This window comes from Mauremys reevesii, linkage group 22 (genome assembly GCF_016161935.1).
Source record: "Mauremys reevesii isolate NIE-2019 linkage group 22, ASM1616193v1, whole genome shotgun sequence".
NCBI classification, from domain to species: Eukaryota; Metazoa; Chordata; order Testudines; family Geoemydidae; genus Mauremys; species Mauremys reevesii.
In genome coordinates, this window is record NC_052644.1 from 9,150,755 (window position 1) to 9,170,725 (window position 19,971).

The window sequence follows — 19,971 nt, forward strand, 5'->3', positions numbered from 1 at the left end:
GAGGAGTAGTTCTTAGCCATTTCCCTTAGATGTTGCATTTACTGGTTCCCACAAAGTTGACCCTTTTCTTTAACAAAACACAGTGATCCTGTCTGATTTGTTACCCTGAGATATCTGTTAATTGGCACTCCTGTTTTGTCCCATGTAAGATTGTGTTGGACTGGATCTTTTATTCTAGCCGGTGGCATCCAAGTCATATTAGCAGTGGTCAGGGGAATGGGTGTGAAGGGGAGTCCCTGTTCTGCATTTACTGGAAATTGAGTACATACCCAGCAATTACTTCTATTTCCTAAAATACGAGTTTTAACCTCGTGGGAATATCTAATAAAAGCATTATCTTCATAAGCAGAAAATAAACTAAAAAGGCATAATAAAAAACATACAGTTGTCAGAATAAAAGGTCCTCTCATTTTTTCCGAGTCAATTTAAGTCTGATGTCTGAAAGAGGTAAGCTGGTCCACTGGTCAGAGGCAGTGTCCTCAGTGGTGGCAAGAGCTGCTGGTCCGTCACTGTGGTCCACTACGGCTGGCTTGACGTGGGAGTGGTGGATCCAGGATTTGCATCCTTCCAGGAACACTGCAGTCTGGGTTGTTAAAAGAACCTGGTGGGGTCCAGTAAACCTCGGCTGGAGGGCGTCGCCACGAACGAACTTTTTGGCCCAGACGAAGTCCCCTGGTTGGAACGGGTGGATCTGTTCTTCCAGCGGCACGGTCTGGGAAAACTGTGAGGCTTTCCAAAGGGTACGGAGGCGAGCCTGTAGGGAGAGAAACTGGCACGCGGTCATATGATCCCCTCCCAATAATGAAACATCAGCACGTGGTAGCACCCCGCCTTTGAAAGGGGGATGTCCATAGAGCAGTTCAAAGGGGGATAATCCCAATACACGGGTTGGGCGAGTGCGAAGGTGAAACAGGACCAAGGGAAGTACCTGAGGCCACTTTAACCCTGTTTCCTGACAGTATTTAGCCAATGTAAGCTTAAGCTCCCTATTCATACGCTCAACTTTCCCGCTAGACTGGGGGTGGTAGGGTGTATGAAAGGAGTGTGAAATGCCCAGTCCTTGTTCTAAATGGCCAAGGACATTACCAGTAAAGTGGGGTCCGATCTGAATCAAGTATGAGAGGGATGCCAAAACGGGGTACAATGTCTCTAAGGAGGATCTTCGCCACTGTGGCAGCAGTACAATTAGCAGTAGGAAAAGCTTCGACCCATGAAGTCAGAGGGCAAACCAAAACAAGGAGGTGCTTTTTCCCAAAAGCCTTTGGCATATTTGCAAAGTCAATTTGAAGATGTTGAAATGGAGCAGCAGGCGGAGGTCTTTTACCCTTAATTTTGTTAAGAGGCGGAGCAGGTTTATTACGCTGACATGTGCTGCATGCTTTCACTATTGACAGGCAGTAGGGTTGAATGCCTGGAACATACCAAAAGCGAGCGATGGTGTCCACAAGGGCGTGCGTGCCGTAGTGACCCCCCTTATCATGGTGCCAGCGAACTGCCACGGGGTATGTGGAGCGAGGGAGGCAGGCTCGGCCATCCGGCATAAGCCAGGTCCCTTTGACCAGAGTGGCTCCGAGGCTCTCCCACGACTGTAGTTCAGCAGCGGGTACTGGTACGGGGTAAAAGCATACTTGCTATCAGTAAAAATTGTAACGGTCTTACCAGCGGCCAACTGGCAAGCTCGGGCCAGGGCGTAGAGTTCGGCGGCTTGGGCTCCCCAGTTGCCTGGCAGTGAGGCGGCCTCTTGAATGTCCCATTCAGAGGTGACTGCATAACCGGTGAAATGCTTGCCATCAACATAGAAGGAGCTTCCGTCCGAGAAGAGGATGCAATCAGGGTTGTCCAGTGGCACGTCAAACAGGTTGTTCCTTATCTGTAAGATGCTATGAACTACTTCCACACAGTCGTGCTGATCCTGGAGGACTGGCAGGTCAGGAAGCAAGGTAGCTGGATTAAGGGGCCCACACCTTTTAAAAATTAGGTTAGTGTCTTTTAGGAGTTCGGCCTTTAGCTGCTGCTGACGATGGGCCGAAAAGACTTGGGTCGTGCCCTTACGCAGAAGGGCTGACAAGGCATGAGAGGTCCAGACCGTGGTAAAATGACCCAGGGTCAGGCTCTTTGCCTTTGTGATCAGCAGGGCAGCTGCTGCCAGAGTCCGGGTGCAGGATGGGGTTCCCTGAGCGACAGGGTTGATCTGCTGGGAGTAAAAAGCAAGCGGGAAATGGTGTGGCCCGCTCAGCTGGGTAAGGACGCCACTAGCAATTCCGCCCCTCTCATGGACAAAAAGGTGAAAGGGTTTGCTGTAATTGGGGGGGCGGAGAGACATGGAGGAGGCCACACTGTCCTTGAGTAACTGAAAGGCTTGGATCGTGTCTGGGGACCACTGCAAAGGGTCAGGAGCAAGGTTAGCAGTGAGTCGGTGGAGCGGTTTGCTCAACTCCCCGCAGGACGGCAACCAAGGGCAGCAGAAGCCAATTAATCCTAAGAAACCTCGAAGTTGTTTCTTGGTGTTTGGCAGAGGGCAGTTTTGGATAGTCTTTATGCGGACTGGGTCCATTTGTCTCCCCTCTGGGGTTAACAGGAAGCCCAGATATCGGACCTTCTGTGAGACCCACTGAATCTTGTTAGGGTCTACCTTGTGGCCTCTGGTGTGTAGGTATAATAAAAGTGCCTTGCCATCGATGCGGAGGGCGGCTTCTTCGCGGTTACCTAGTAAGGATGTCATCTACGTATAGGACTAACGTGGATCCCTGTGGACTGGTGAAGCCTTCCAAGTCGTGGCGGAGGCATTGGCTGAAAATCGTGGGGCTGTCTCTGTAGCCTTGAGGAAGTCGTTGCCAGACATAACTTTGTCCCTTCCAGGTGAAACCAAAGAGATATTGAGAGTCTGGGTGCACAGGAATGCTGAAAAAGGCTGATTTTAAGTCAATAACAGTGAACCATTCAGCATCCCAGGGGATTTGGCTGATGATAGTAGCTGGATCAGGAACTACTGCATGAAGAGGGACCACATACTGATTAATAACCCGTAGATCCTGTACAAAGCGCCAACGAATAGGGTCTCCGTCCTTTTTAGGAGGCTTTTTGACAGGCAGTATAGGGGTATTACAGGGAGTGCGCTGAGGGCGGACTAGCTTTTTTGCAATGAATCCCTCGACAATGGGGCGGATGCCTTCCCGAGCTTCCAGCGACAGGGGGTGTTGGGGGACTGACGGGGGGCTAAGGAGGGCTTCACTTGAATCCTTACTGGCTCTGCTGAAAGGAGCAGGCCAACATCAGTGTCAGAAATTCCCCAGAGGGTTGAAGGCAAGTCAGTGAGGTCAGGGGAGAGAGAGGGGGGGGTTTCCCAATTACCCTGAGCTGGGGCCGAATCTCCTAACACTGTCATCAATAATCCTACCCCTTCAGGAGTGCAGGTTAAAGTAGCCTCAAGCTTACAGAGTAAATCCCGGCCCATCAAAGGGATCGGACAAGCTGGGGAAAAAAGAAAACGGTGAGAAAAACATTTATCAGCATAAATAACATTTAGAGGCAAAGTGAGTCCCAGAGACTGTGGATTGCCTTCCACCCCAGTTGCAGTTTTAACCTCAGAGGATAGCCAGGGAGAGGGGGCATGATTTAAAAGAGAGAAAGTAGCTCCAGTATCAATGAGGAAACAGACAGGCAGTCCCTGGACTGAAAGGGTTAGATGAGGCTCTTTGCTGGGAGGGGAGAAAGTGAGGAAAGAGCCGGCTAAAGACATTAAGGAAATAAGACCATCACATTGTTTGCCTTCGCCCCCGGGGTACCGTCATTGAGAAGGCTGAGTTTGCTGCAGCTGCTGCTGTTGCCCGTAGTTGATCCAGACCTGAGGAACGGGCTGGGCTGGTGGTGCAGGGGTGTATTAGTCCCTGGTGTAAGTATCTGCGGATGCGACCGGACCCTCTGGGCGTCCCCAGGGGCATTCACGTTTAAAGTGACCGGGCTGTCCGCACTGAAAACAATTTCCTGATGGCTGGGGTTGCCAGGACCCTCTTCCCCGAGCACCCTGAAATCCCCTGCCACGGCCACGGCTTCTGCCTCAAATACCACCGCAAAAAGCTAAAGCCATCAACTTATATTCTTCATTTTTCTCTTTCTTTTTACTACTTTCCTTTCTTTCTCCCATGCAAAATCAGCTACGTCCAACACTGAAGTGACTGACTCACCTCCCCAACCAGGGCGAAACTTTAAGAAATAATCCCTTACAGGGGGTACTGACTGATTCACAAAAAACGAAATAAGAGTAGTATGCATCCTGCTGCAGCTGCTTGATCTTTTGCCTAGTAATTACTTCTTCCGAGGTGTGCCCCTCCATTTCCTCCTTATCCCTCTGCAGAGATTCCAATCTGGAGTCCTGCAGATTCCCCTCTGCACTCTGGAGAGAGTCCCCTTGCGGAGGAATAGGGGCAGGTGCAGTGGGGACCAACTGACGAGTTAAAACACGCCGTGGTTTACACCCTTCATCGAAATAACATGGAGGGGGTTCACTCTCGGAAGAATACCTGACTGCCATAATTTTTAAAGATTTCCACAGCTCTGCTGCTGTGTCCCAACAAAACCAGTAACATAACTGTCCCGGATGGTCTTTTTCGATCTGGCTCCTTACTCCTCTTAAGGCAGCCTGTTCGAAAGAGCCATACGAAGGCCACCTCATCTCCGGGTCGGCCAATACCGCGGTATACCCAGTCCAATTCCTTACACACAGTGTGTACAACTTCCTCCTAGACATTCCTGTCTGTACTGGGAGTTTCCCTTCATTCCATAACTTATTTACAATCCCCAGCGCACTCTCAAGAGGCACGCTAGTCCCTTGACCCATGGTGTCTGACAGGAGCCCTCCAACTGGCGTTTATCCTGCTGTCCAGTACACGACCCCTCAATATTGAATTGGCTGGGAGAAATCTCCCATGGCGCCTGCCAATTCGTATATGAGTGGTCTGGCCACTGGACAGAGGCACCGCACCAGAAGAAATCCCGGACAAGCCCCCAAATTGTTAGGTAAAAAGCAAGTCCTACTCACCTCTCCAGCACCCGAGTTTGTGCGGAGTTGGTATAAGGCTCAGAAATCTGTCAGAGACCAGACAACAATTCGTTGATCAACGGGCTCACACCATCCTTAGCTTAAGAGCCAAGCTTTGGAGTAAGTGTGGCAAGTTTATTAGGGGTGAGCATCAATGTTTATACACAGAAGTAAACAAAGTGATTAACAGATCATAATGGTCATGCATAATCAATCAAGATTCTACAGGATAAAACAGGTTAAAATGTAAATTAGAAAAGACAAAGGAAGAGATGGCTACTTATTGGGAGGGGGGGTGTCATGAGTAGTTCGCAGGTCAAAGCTTTTGATTAAAAGTTTCAGACAGAGACATGTAGTCTGAGTTAAGTTTCAGTTCATAAAGAGTTCAGACTCAACACTGGCTTAGAGCCTCCTCCCCCGTTTGTGCCTTCCCCAAGTGCAGCATCACTGAGGGTCAAGGCATGGAGCCAGGCTGCCCTTCACCCAAGAAACCTGCCTCCACTGGACCCCATAAGCGTGTGTCCACCAGCAAAGCCCCTCTGCATTCCCTAGCTGCTGGATCAGACCCTTCCCTCTTTGTGACAGCCCAGTCGCTGGGGTGTGGGACATTCCCAAGCCCTTTCCCCAGTGCTCAGCTGTCTTGCCGTGCCCCAGGGTGGTCAGATGCCTTGTCAGAGCTTCTCCTCTCAGCAGGCCGCCGATGGCTCCTGCCACAAATAACCCAGCCAGGCAGAGGAGCCGCTACAGCCATTAAAGGAGCCCCCCAGAGAGAGAGACAGTGCTAGGCACAGAGGCCTGGCAGTCTGGTTGATGTTTAAAGGTCTCTCTCTCCTTCAGCTTGTTTTTCCCACGAGGGCAGGACTTTTCTACCCGTCTGCATGTCTGGCAAGCTGCAGAGGTGGCAGGGTCGCCCCCACCACAGCCAGCTTGGAAGTGCCGCCAGGCCAGGGAGAGGGGTGTGGGTGTCACTGGATTCTTTAGAACGCGTTGGTCTGACTGGTGCCTATTTGACTCCGCCGCCCTGCAAACAGCTGGGAGACGTGATCGCTTTGTTAAAAACCCAGCGCCCTGCCTCGCAAGTATGGGCTGGGTCAGCTCACCGTCCCCTCCTCGGACTCTCCCAGCCCACTGTTCCAGCAACAGCAGGACAGACGAGTCCTGAGACCAGGGCTGACAAGGCGTGGTGGGGAAGCCGGTACAAATTACCAGGGCCAGGCGGTCCGGAAGGGAGCCCGGGGCCCAGCATCCCCAGCTTCGTCGGCCCTGTTTAGCCGGTCTGCCCTTGCTGGGGGGCCTGAAATATTTTTTCACCAGGGTCCATTCCTGCCCTTGGCGGCCCTGCTTGAGACGCCTGTTATTTCGAAGGTTAAAAAATAAGGAAGGACACCTCCCTCTCCCCCGCCCCCCCTTAAAACACAGCAACAAAACCCTGGCAGGCTCCTGGAGGAACGGCCCTGCAGGAGGAAGTGAAAATCATTCCCTTTATTTTTAACCCAACTTTAAAGAGGCAGCAGATGTTTCTCTTTGCGGGTCTCCTGGAAGCCTTGTCTCTCCCCAGGGGCTCGCAGGCCAAGGGGCATTCTGGGCCACAACCAAATGAAGGGCGACCGGCTTTACACAGAGATTGGCTGCCTCTCGTCTTCAGTCCCCAGCTGTCGGGCCAGGGGCAGGGATCGCCCGCTGCTGTTTCCAGGGCAGACTGGATGGTTACAATAGGCCTTTGGGCCTCACAATTTAGTGATCTGGCTGGGCAAAGACAGCCAGAACTGGTGACTAGGGATCTCTGTTTGGGGCCGATCAGCCACAAAGCCGAGCTCACCTCAGCTCTCCTGCGAGTATGTCCCCAGGCAGCTGTGAGGATGCCTCCCAGCCTGGGTAGACAGACATGGGCTAGCACGATAAATACAGCAGTGCAGCCCCTGAGTCCGGGCAGTGGCTCAGGCTACATATCCAGTGGTGGCTGGCTCCTCCTGCAGCACAGGCCTCTGTGGCCACACTGTGCGTAACTCAGGCAGAGCTAGCACATGTCTGTGCACTTGGGCTGGGAAAGAGAGTCACTGTTTACTGGCGTTCCCACCCACAGCCCCGTTGTCTGTCCCTCTAGGTCATTTCTCTGTGTCCTCCAGGTCGGCTGTGTGGGCAGCGTAGGATGGGCTGTGGTCTCCCTGATTGATCTGCACTTTAATGACGGACTTCTTCTGGTTGGACATGGTGGCCTTCACCTGGATCTCCTGGTTGGTCACCATCAGCTCGCCATCCTTGGCATCAGTGAGCCTCGTTTTCTGGAAGGACTCGCACATATAGGGAGGGTCGTGGCTGTACATGTAGTGGTAGAGGCGATCCATGCTGTGGAAGTGCTTCCTGCCAGTGAAGAGCTCGAGGGCAAACTCGATGTCATAGAGCAAGCGGTCAAAGGGGTTGGAGAACATGATGGCCAGGGTGAAGACGTCGGACTCATAGCTCAGCACCCCAACGCTCCCGCGGGCCGTGTATCTTGTTTTTACAAACAGGAAGCATTCCGAGGAGCCGGGGCGGATCAGGGGCACAGGGTCTATCATGGCCCAGCCACTGAAACAGTAAGTCCTGGAGGAAAAACACAACGGGGTTCCTTCATTACACAACATCCCGAACAATAATTAATAACTGCGTCCCAGCAGCAGGGGAATCCTGAGCCTAGGGGCTGGGATGGGTCACAACCCAGCCGCTCTTCTGCAGAGGGGATACACAGGTCACTGGACAAGAGAGCACAGCCCCACCTCGGCCAGTGCACAAGATGGTACCAATTCCTATCTGGTAAAATGTTATGTGGTCATGCACAATATGTTGTTAACTACAGTTTAGAGGCCATACACAGTCAGACAGACATATGATACAGCTGCATAGGAGCGTGTGTATGTGTGTGTATATGTGGAGATGGTGAACTAAATACACCGAACACCTTTACAATTAATCACACGCCTATCGCCATGTCACCTGCCCCCAGTCCATCTCCCTGGGACTTATTCTCCAACCTCCCAAGTGGCTTCCAACAGCTGTTCCCTCTCAAATCAACTGGCCGGGGAAATGTTTTGCCATGCCCTGAAAAAAATTGTTTTTTCCCCTAAAATACCCTCAGCCGTAGTCCTGGACACACAAAATATCCTGTATTGAAGGTCCAATACACTCTTGTGCCCCTGCAGGGATAGAAACTTCAAATTTAACCCAGAGGGCAGGGGGATTTGTGGTGACCCAATGGGACATACAGCACTGACCTAATATACAGGAATGGATTGATGCGGTGTATGGGGATGGCTAGAAGACAGACAGACAGATATTCAGTAGCAGACACATACCCCACGCTCTGGCACATCTGTATAGACACCAGCCGCAGGATGACTTGGGAAGCCGCGTGGAGGGGGCTGTGGGAACCTGCTTACCGGGGGTATTCGAGGGTCACATCTCTGGTGTTGTTGGTTATCTGGATGCCCACACACCGGCCTGCAGCCGTGTCCTGAACCAGCCTTTCAACGTTACTCATCTCGCAGCAATGAGGGATTGTTCAGCAGCAGCTCCCGCAGAGCACCACCAGCTCCTCTCTGGGCAGAGCCGACTCACTGCCCTCCCAGGCCCTGGCCTACCACCAGGTCCAGTGCTGGCTGCATGTGCTTCCTGCTAGCTGAGGTGGAGACCACGCTTTGCCCGTGGGGACAGGGCTGTGAACAGGCAGGATGTGAGGGGGCAGGAAGTGTGGGTGGAGGCTAATCTGCAAAAGGAAATCCTGGCTAATCAATCTTGGGGAGAGCCAACACAAGGGTTGGGGAGGCTCCTTGCCAGTTCTCGACAATCAGTTTGTCCTGCTCCTTACAGGGATCTACATGACCTGTACCAGTGCAGGACGGGGGCCCGGGGCACCTCTGCTGGCAGCTGAATGGGCAGGCGTGGGCACACAAAGCCAACCCAGTGCTGGAGGGGCACAGGGAACGGGATGGCCGTACCAGGATCCTGTGTGCAGAAAAGGGCAAGAATGGTCCAGGAGCTGGAAAAGCTCTCATACAAAGACAGCTTGGAGAGCCAGGGATTGTTACCTTAGATGGGATGGAGGAGAGAGGACAGGAAAGTAGATCCATAAATAATGAAGGGTCAGCAGAGAGATGATTGGGTCTCCCTGTCTCATCACAGAGGAAGCGGACTATCAATGCCACTAAAAGGTGGGAAATTCAAAACCAAGAAAAGGCAATCTTTGATCACATGACATGCAATTTGCCAGTGGAACTCACTGCCACAGGAAGTCATTGAGGCCAAGAATTTAGCAAAACGAGATTAGAGGAAGTGTCACTCAGTGGCTAGCACATTGGACAGGAACTAGGCCGTGCTCCTGGCTCTGCCACTGGCCTGCTGGGTGACCTTGGGAGAGTCATTTTGCAGCTCTGTTCCTCAGTTTCCTCCACTGTGCAATGGCAAAACTATCCCTCTGTCCATCCCCATATACACCTCTCTACCCATCTGCCCACCCCTCCCCATACTGATCCATCTAGAGTCTCATCACTGTAACATGGCACAGTGGCTCCGCTCTCCACGTGGGCGGTGGGGAGGATAACTTGGCCCCTCTCTTACCGGGTGCTGCGAGGCTGTAACTCACTGTGGGACCCTGAGGTGGAGCAGGCCGTGGCCCTGTGAAGCAGCAGCAGCTGTGCGGACTGATTATCAAGTTTATCTGCATGTATCATTTTTGGATCTGAAGCTGGGGATATTGACCATGTCTTTGTATTTCAAATGTGCTGCATTAGGTAAGGCCAAACAATGGTAGTGGCTTATTGAGGAAATGCAGACACAAGCATAAGGATTACCCCAGGAACTGCGTGCAATAGAAACCGCTCAGAGATAGCTCGACACAAGGGAACTGTTTGACTCTTGGGAAAGCCAAGACAACTTGTGCCTTACGAATCTGCCAGCCTGATTATCACTCAGGATGAGAATTTGCTAATTTGTATTTTACCTATCTAGTGTGTTAAGCTCAGTTAGTGGCTTTTGTTTATTTTCTAAGGTAACATGTTTTGTTCCCTTTGCTATCCCTTTAACCACTTAAAATCTATCTGTAGTAGGAAGAGGGTCTGAAACATAAGGCCATGTATCAGAGGCCTGGCATGGGGCCTGAGCTAAAGTAGTCAAAACCTTGCTGATAATAAGCAAAGGTAAATTGAGAGCAAGAGGCAGGCCCTGCTCACAGAATTTGGCAAGCACAGGGCTGATATTGCAAAAAAACATACTCCTAAGAGGTGCTAGGCACGAAGCACTCACACAAGCACATTCCAGAAAGGTGGTACCAGAAACCACAATAAACACGTTCCCTAAAGATAATAGGAACATGCCGACCCATCTTAAGGATAAGGTCAGGATAACAGCATGATGAATAGAGATGTTTTGATCAAAACTACAGGTACAAGGCAATGGGTGGCTCCCTGATACATCAAGGGTGATACGTAACTTGTTCCTATTGGGGTATAAAGATGTATCTCAGAGGAAATGTCTTTGTCCAGCCAAGGGGGCAGTGGAAAGTCCTGCCACTGACTGAGCTGCGTCCATTGTCATGGGCATACATGTGCTAGTGTATCTGTTGACATTGACCCAGAGAGCTAGGACTGTGCTTTGCTGACAATAAAACCGACCAAGCACCTTAACGGATTTTGTGGTCACTGGGTGGTTCGGTCGAGATCTGCTGTGCCAGCTACCTGTGCAGAGCTGGGACCACACGCGCACACACACACACACACACAGCCGAACATCTGACAAAACTACCTTTTTTAGTTGTTAAACTTATTTTGTTTATTATTAAATCCAGTTTAGGTAATTTCTAACTGTGGGGGGCAAGAAGTCGTGCACATCTCTCTTCACACTGAGGAAGGGGGCAGATTTTTATGAGCTTTCACTGTGCAAGACAGTATTATTTTGGGTTTATCTCCCAAAAGGGGTGTGCATGTGAGTGCTGGGGGAGTCCTCTCACACTCAGGTGACTTCAGTCTGTGTCTGCAGCTGGATGTGGCCCTACCTGTGTGTGTGCTGCAAGAGGCCAGAGAGCTTAATTCAGCAAAGCAGGGAGAGGGAACCCAGGCTGGTCAAGCAGGAGAGTCTCAGTGAAATCCCAGTACATCAGGTGGCATCCCAGAAGAAGGGTCTAACCCATCACAGTGGCGCAGCATGCAGGGTGGCAGCGTGCTTACAGGTGTGGGAGAGGCAGAGGCAGGCCCCTGCCTAACTGAAAGCCACAGGTCCCCAGGGCCGGGGGCAGGAGGGATGTTTTCAACGTCTGAGGACATTATCCCAAGTATTAGCTGCTAAGTGAAAGACTGATCCTCCCTAGAGAGCATAAGGAAGTGTGTCCTAGAGGGAACTCCAGGAAGGGGGGTGGAGTTTTTCGAAGAGAACCGGAAACTGTATAGGGAGGCTCCCATGGGAAGGAATAGTTGGTTGTACCAGCCAGCACTGGGGGGAATTAATGCTGCGGGTAACTTGGGGGTTCAGAGGACTTATGGCAGGCTAAGGAGGAATTTCTACTGGCCAGGAATACAGACTGATGTGAGAGATTATTGCAGGTCTTGTGTGGTATGTCAGGAGAGGAAAACACCTGTAGGCCCCCAGAGGGCTCCCCTGCTTCATAGAATATCAGGGTTGGAAGGGACCTCAGGAGGTCATCTAGTACAACCCCCTGCTCAAAGCAGGACCAATCCCCAACCAACCCCGTATCTTCCCTTACCTGTCATATAGGAGGCATTCCTGAGGGTGGCAATGGACATTGTGGGTCCAATGCCGTGCCCCACTCGGAGAGGCCACAAGTATATCTTAGTGGTGGTAGATTTTGCCACTAGATATCCTGAGGCAGACGCTCTGTCCAATATAGAAGCGGAGACAGTGGCAAGTGCTCACTATATTCAGCAGAGTTGGCTTCCCTAAGGAAATTTTGTCTGATCGGGGGGCAAACTTTATGTCACAGTTGTTCAACGAGCTATGGAAAGTGTGTGGTGTGAAACAACTTAAGACTGCCCCTTTCACCCCCCAGGCCAGTAGGTTGGTGCAAAGGTTCAATGGGACCCTAAAATCCATGCTGGGGATGTATACCAAGAAAAGGAGCCAGAGTTGGGATAAACTATTACCGTTCCTGCTGTATGCCTATAGCAAGGTACCCCAGGAGTCCAGGGGCTTTTCTCCATTTGACCTTCTGTATGGGAGGAAAGTGAGGAGATCTCTTGATCTCATCAGGGATACCTGACAAGGATGCAACATGGTGAGGGAAGAACCCGTCACTGAGTATGTCCAGAGGTTCAGGAGGGAGTTGAAAGACATGATGGAGATTGTCCAAAACAACCTCCAAGACAGTCAGGCCAAGCAAAAGGCATGGAATGATAAAAATACTTGTAAACGCACTTTTGACGTAGAGATTTGGTCATGGTACTCGGCCCTGCCAAAAAGTTCAAGATGCAAAACTCCTGGGAGGGGCCCTTTGGAATGGTGGACGTGGCAAATGAGGACACTTATAAAGTTAAAAAGCCCCTGGATGGTGGTACCCCAACTGGTACATGTAAACAAACTCAAGGTCTATCACAGTAGAGTGGCCGGAGTAACCATGATCTGTTGTGTCGAAGAGGAAACTGAGGCACACTCACTTACTGATCTGATGGCTGAATGCCAAGAAAAGAGGCCACAGTTGGGACGAGTTATTGCCATTCCTGCTATATGTTTACAGGGAGGTTCTCCAAGAGTCCACAGGGTTTTTTCCATTTGACCTTCTATATGGAAGAAAAGTGAGGGGACCCCTTGATCTCTATAAGGACACCTGGGAAGGGTGCCATGAGGTGAGGGAAGAACCAGTGACTATGTTCAGAGGTTCAGGAGAGGGTTAAAGGACATGATGGAAATGGTCCAAAATAACCTCCAAGACAGTTGGGCCAAACAAAAGGTGTGGTGTGATAAAAATACTTGTAAATGCAATTTTGGCAGAGGAGACTTGGTGATGGTACCCAACCCTGCGACAGGGTTCAAAATGCAAAACTCCTAGGAGGGGCCCTGTGAGGTGGTAAAAGTGGCAAATGAGGACACGTATCAAGTGTGGCAGAGCTCTGACCTTGCTCCTGTGGGTCCTGCGCTTCTAGGCAGTTTATGCTGCCTCAGTGGCTCACTGTGACCCTCCACGTAGCCCTTCTCTCTCTAGGGCCAGGGTTACAGTCCACTGAGCCCTTTTCATCATAGGCTGCAAGGAGGTTGGTGAGAGAACTCCCACAGTCTCTGTTCAGCCTCCTGTCCTGACAGGGACCTGACTTCCCCTTCCAGGAGCTGTTCCTGTAGTGGTGGGTTGGGGGGAACCTGGGCCCGCCCTCTACTCCGGGTTCCAGCCCAGGGACCCTAATGGTAGCAGTTGTTGGCAGCCAGCCTTTCACTGCCAGAGTTGCTACATTTCCCTGGGCCACTTCCCTACAGCTCTCCTGCTTCTCCCTTCTTCACCCTTACCTTAGGGCTCCTTTAACGATGGTTTGAAGGTGTCTTCAGTAACCAGCCCTTCAGCCACACTTCCTCGCCTCTGGCTCCCTGGCTCTCCCCTGCCTGACTGGAGTGAGCCCTTTGTATAGTATCAGCAGGGCCTTAATTAGAGTCAGGTGGTCACATTAGCTTAATGGCCTCACCTGACTCGTTACAGGTTAATTAGAGACAGGTGTTCTCATTAGCCTGGAGCAGCCCCTGCTCTGGTCAGTCAGGGAACAGAAAACTGTTAATCCAGTGGCCAGTATATCTGCCTTCTGCTATTCTGCTGTACCCAACTGGCCTGGGTCTATCACACAAGTTAAAAAGCCCCACAATGATACTGTTTCCCAACTATTACATGTGAACTGGCTCAAAGCCTACCTTAGTAAAGAGGTTGGAGTAAACACGATCTGTTGTGCCAGAGGGGAAACTGAGGCACACCCACTCACTGATTTGATGAAGGAATGACGAGATGGGTCAACTCTGGAAAATATGGAAATCTGTAATGAGCTAACACCAGTCGAAAGGTGGGGAGGTGTTGTAAGTGCTGCAAAGGTAAAGCAAGGTATTTTCCAACTAGCCAGGAAAACTGCACTTGCTGTCCCATAGAATCCTCACAAAAGGGATGCAGTCCCTTCCCCCCTTCCAGGCCTTGCAGGGTCACCGGTAAGGTGAAAGATCAAATTCGTACAGAGATACAAAATAGGTTGGGCCTGGGAGTAATTAGGGAAACTGACCGCTCATGGGCATCCCCTGTGGTCTTGGTCCCCAAAAGGGATGGCGCTGTAAGATTTTGTATGGACTATAGAAAACCTAATGCTGTTACTGTAACAGACGCATACCCCATGCCAAGAACTGATAATATGCTGGATTTGCTGAACCAAGCCAAATACCTCAGTACTTTTGATTTAACTAGAGTTACTGGCAGATCCCTCAGGAGGAAAAGGCACAACAGAAATCTGTTTTTGGCACTGATATAGGGCTCTGTGAATTCACAATGTTACCTTTTGGTTTGGTAAATGCTGGTGCAACCTTCCAGAGATTGGTCAACAAAGTGTTAAATGGTTTCCAGAACTATGCAAGGGCATAGATAGATAACATCACTGTATTCAGCAACACCTGGGACCACAAGGAGCACCCGGGGTTCTGCTATGAGAACTCAAGGAGGTTGGTCTAACCATAAAACCCTCCAAGTGCAAGATAGGAGCAGCCTAAGTCCCTTATCTAGGACATTGGGTCAGGGAAGTGGGGCAAATATCCTCTGACCCTCTTAAGGTGGAAGCCATTGTCAAGTGGCCTGTGCCCCAAACGAAAAGGCATGTTCAATCTGTCATAGGCTTGGCAAACTATTACAGGAGGTTTTTGGGCGGGGGCAGGGGGTCATCATAAACATACAGCTAAGGGTAGCATAAAATCCCTCCTTTACCTGTAAAGGGTTAATCAGTTCAATTAACCTAGTTGGCATCTGACCAGAAGGACCAGTAGGGAAAGAAGATACTTTCAAATCTGGGGGTAGGAGAGGCTTTGTTTTGTGCTCTGTGGGTGTTGTGTGTTCTCTCTGAGACGAGAGAGACCAAGCAAGTAATCCAGCTCCCAGGGGCGGCTCCAGGCCCCAGCACGCCAAGCGCGTGCTTGGGGCGGCATGCCGCGGAGGGCGCTCTGCTGGTCACTGAGCGGGCGGCAGGCGGCTCCGGTGGACCTCCCGCAGGAGGGTCTGCTGGTCCCGCGGCTTAGGTGGAGCACCCGCAGGCACGCCTGCGGAGGTCCACTGGAGCCGCGGGACGGGCGACCAGCAGAGCGCCCCCCGCGGCGTGCCGCCATGCTTGGGGCGGCGAAATGGCTGAAGCTGCTCCTGCCAGCTCCTACTGAAATGATACATCTAATATTACAGAAATAGCAAGTAATAGGAAGGAAATGTGTTAGATCATCTTTTGTTTTAGTTTGTCAATTTTCCCTGTGCTAAGAGGGAGGTTTATCCCTGTGTTTTTGTAACTTTAAAGTTTTGCCTAGAGGGAATACTCTGTGTTTTGAATCTGACTGCCCTGTATAATTACCTTCCATCCTGATTTTACAGAGGTGCTTCTTTTATTTTTTCTTTATAATAACTTTCTGTTTTTAAGAATCTGATTGGGTTTTTAGTGTCCTAAAACCCAAGGGTCTGGTCTGTGCTCACCTTGGTTACTTATTTAGTTGGTGTATTATTTTCAAGCCTCCCCAGGAAAGGGGGTGAAGGGGCTTGAGGGGGTATTTTGGGGAAACAGGAACTCCAAGTGGTCCTTTTCCTAAATCTTTGTCTAACTAACTTGGTGGTGGCAGCATACCGTCCGAGGGCAAGGAAGAATTTGTACCTTGGGGAAGTTTTTAACCTAAGCTGGTAGAAATAAGTGTAGGGGGTCTTTCATGCGGGTCCCCACATCTGTATCCTAGAGTTTAGAGTGGGGTGGGAACCCTGACAGGGGGTTAAGCAACATTGTATCCCCAATCACAGACTTATCTAAAAAGCACCAACCTACTCAGGTGATTTGGTCAGAGGCGTGCCAGAAGGGTTTTTGATAAGGTAAAGGCACACTTGTCTGCAGAGCCTGTGCTGGCCAGCCCTGACTTTGATAAGATTTTTGGACTGTGCACTGATGCATCCGACACTGGGTTGGGTGCTGTACTGATGCAAACAGGGGAGGACAGCAAGAAGCACCCCATTGCCTTCCTAAGCAAAAAGTTGTCCCCTGCTGAACAGAATTACTCTGTCACAATTTATTTAATCATGCGATTAATTGTGAATCATTTTTTTAATTGCTTGACAGCCCTAATTTCCATAAAGAACATGGGGTGTGTTGTCACAGTAGAGCTAGCAAGCGATTAAAAAAATGAATCACGATTAATCATGCGCTTAATTGCACTGTTAAATAATAATAGAATACCGTTTATTTAAATATTTGTGGATGTTTTCTACATTTTCAAATATATTGATTTCAATTACAACACAGAATACAAAGAGTAAAGTGCTCACTTTATATTTATTTTTGATTACCAGTATTTGCATTGTTAAAAAACAAAAGAAATTGTATTTTTCAATTAATCTAGTACAAGTACCGTAATGCAATCTCTATATCATGAAAGTTGAATAAGAAATGTAGAATTATGTACAAAAAAACCTGCATTCAAAAATAAAACTATGTAAAATTTTAGAGCCTGCAAGTGTACTCAGTCCTACTTCTTGTTCAGCCAATTGCTCAGACAAACGAGTTTGTTTACATTTGTAGGAGATAATGCTGCCTGCTTCTTGTTTACAATGTCACCTGTCATTGTTGTAGGCAGTGTTGTCAGAGTGCTACCGGTATGGTGCTCTGCTGTCTCCAATGTTGATATCACTCGGCTGCGTGCGTGTGTTCCCTTTGTGTGCTGCCCCAGCTCTGCGCAGATAGCTGACACAGCAGACCCGACGAGAACCCCCAATAATCACAGAGTCCAGTAAGATGCAAAGTCACATCGACTAGGTTTATTGCGACCTTGGACACAATGGCAGTTCCCTGTAGATTACTTAGTCTACCGGGCATACTACAAGAAAGTGCCTCTTGGCATGGACCTGGCTCAGTCAGTGGCGGGACTTTCCACTTCCCCCTCGGCCGGACAAAGACACCGCCCCAGGGATGCATTCTTATACACAGGTACAAACAAGTTACACATCACACCTGACGTATTGAGGTGCAACCCCTCTACGCAGCAAGGTTCAACCTCTCTATGTATTAAGGTGCCGCCTCTTACCTTGTACATGTTGGTTCGATCAAAACAACTCTATCCATCATTTTACCCTTTTGGCCTTGTCATTGGGATGGGCCAGCCTGTTTCTTGTTATCTGTGTGCAATGTGCAAGTATGTGAATGTTCAGTACCTTTTAGGTATGTATCTTCTTGCAGCATCAGCCCTTTCTTTGCCAGCTTCTGTGAGCAGGGCCTGCCTCTGGCTCACAGCTTAACTTTGCTTTATGTTAGCAAAGTCTTGACCATTACTTTAGTTTAGGCCTCAGACCTCAGACCAGGCCTCTGATACCAAGGTTTATATCTTAGGGCCTCCTCTTACTACATTCCCCCACTTTTTGTCTTTTTATGGGGAGGAAGTTTACCCATCGTCCCGGAAAAGCATAATGCATGGACTGAAGATAACCCAGTGGGCTAAACACTGTTATGTGGTTACCTTATTTTACCATCCATACACTCATGCCCCATCTGTCTGTTTAGTCTGCACATTCCCTCGTACGACTGGCAGACAGTTTTCATTATCCAATTCATTTAGGCCCCTTATGGTGGGCCTGGGAATGTTAGGCCCGGGACCATGACTGAGGAATGTAATATTATGATTGAGCCTTAGAGGCACTCCCAAATAATTAATATATATGAATTATATGGATATGGCATATATATTTGTAGTGTGTATGGGCATATATGTATAGTATGTATGTGTACATATGACACCACCTTATATCCAAGAATAACCATGTTTTTCCAGTCTGCTGGTGTACTCTGGCCACACTCTTTTTAGGGCAATTCCAGTTATTATCTCATCATTAGTAGTAGGCTGAGTGTTTTGAAATACTGGGATAGGGATTATAATAGTGTGTCCCACAGTGATATGTATTTGAGAAATAAAACAGAAATTTGGAGTAGTGACACTACCACTGAGGCCTTTATATATAAATATATTGTAATTAGTTACTACACAGTACTGTCCATTCATGTTATAGGTTATCCTTAAGGCTGCTTGTCACCCTCTGGTCAGCTTTACTGGGCAGGAAACAGAAGTGGGTAGCTTCTCTGTTCCATTGGTTGATGTAGATCCAGTTGTTTCTTATGGATGCTGTCTTCCAGATAGCCTATTGAATGGACAGTAACCAATTTATGAAATATTGCTGTGTCAGGATTTAATATTGGTACCCAGACACTGACCAAGATTGTTTTGAATAACATGTGCCTCAGTTAGGATGCAGTGTCACTGACCTAAATTATGACTGGTACTAAAAGGGAATTTGTTTACCCAATTTGTAGTTACTATGTAACTTAGTTTATTTACCAATTTGTTTTTTCCTTGCCTTCATGTTGTTTGCTGCCATTCGTTTGTTGATTTGTACCTGTGTGTTGGTTAAACAGTTTAGCAGGTTATACGCATTGTACATGTTGTACAGCAATACAATGATAATACAGTAGTACAGCAATAATACAGTTGTTTTTACACAGTAACCAAGTTGAAATTAAATGACAGTTTTCCTGGTCCAGCTAGTGGTTTTTAGCTGATTGTTAACTTAATTGTCCATATATGGTAGATAGAGGTGTATTTGAGCAGTCTCTTATTTATAAAACACTTCATTTTTCTTTTCTTGATGCTTGGGGGTTTCTTCACTGTATACAGATATGAACTGGTGTCTTCAGGGTGTGATATTTTTTGGCGTCTTTGGTCTGTGGGATGCAACTTAAACAACTTTTGTTAGTTAACATAGTAAAGGTTTTTTTTTGTCTGTTTTCAGCAACCCAAACTTAATACACAGTTTTAACTTAGTTTCTTTACAATGTAATAAGAACAATGTAATATGGACCAAGCCTTTCATAACACAAGCTATACTTTTGCAATTGTTGTATAGACATTTATTTTTATTTGTGGTGCATTACTAATATTTAATACTAAATGTAATGCTTAATGGCTAAAATAAATGGTCATAATCTTCCATGAGAAGGTGTATTGCTTTCCCTTGCTGAACACTTTGTTACAGCAAAAGAGTTAGTAGCATAATTTTAACAAGCTTTTTAGAGTTATTTTGCTTGTGATACCAATTTTACTCTTGTTAACTGTTTAGAAGCACCAACTTTAACAACCATTGCTTCCCATTAACATAACATAACCAAAAAAAGCATATAAAACTAAACCAACTATAAAATTAAACCAAAATAAATTTTAAATACAGATACATGCAAATACTTTGAGGGTATATTCTCAAGATGCTTTGTTATGTTTGGGAGCCAAAGGTGGAAATCTGTTGAAAATGTGAAAACCTGTTGAAATTGTTTGATTAGCTTTATGCATAAATTGTTATTTTAAAACATTTTGGTTATGACATTCTTATAACTATATTTAAAAGTGCAAACAAGTTTATAAAAAGCCCAAACAAGAAATTGACATTTTGTTAATATTATCTTTACCTTAATGTTGAGGTTTTCCCTTACATTTTTTCTTTGAATAACCATTTTTTTAAAAAATTAAAAAACAAATCAAAACTGTAATTGATGAGAGAGAATTTTTTTTGTTTGCAATTGCATTATTTGTTGAGGCAGAAATATATGTACATATATTTGTAACTGAAACCTTTTTGAACTTTGCACAAAAATTGGTGCTAATAATACTATGATTACACCCCAACCATGATTTTAAAATAGTGTGGTACCACATATACTTATATA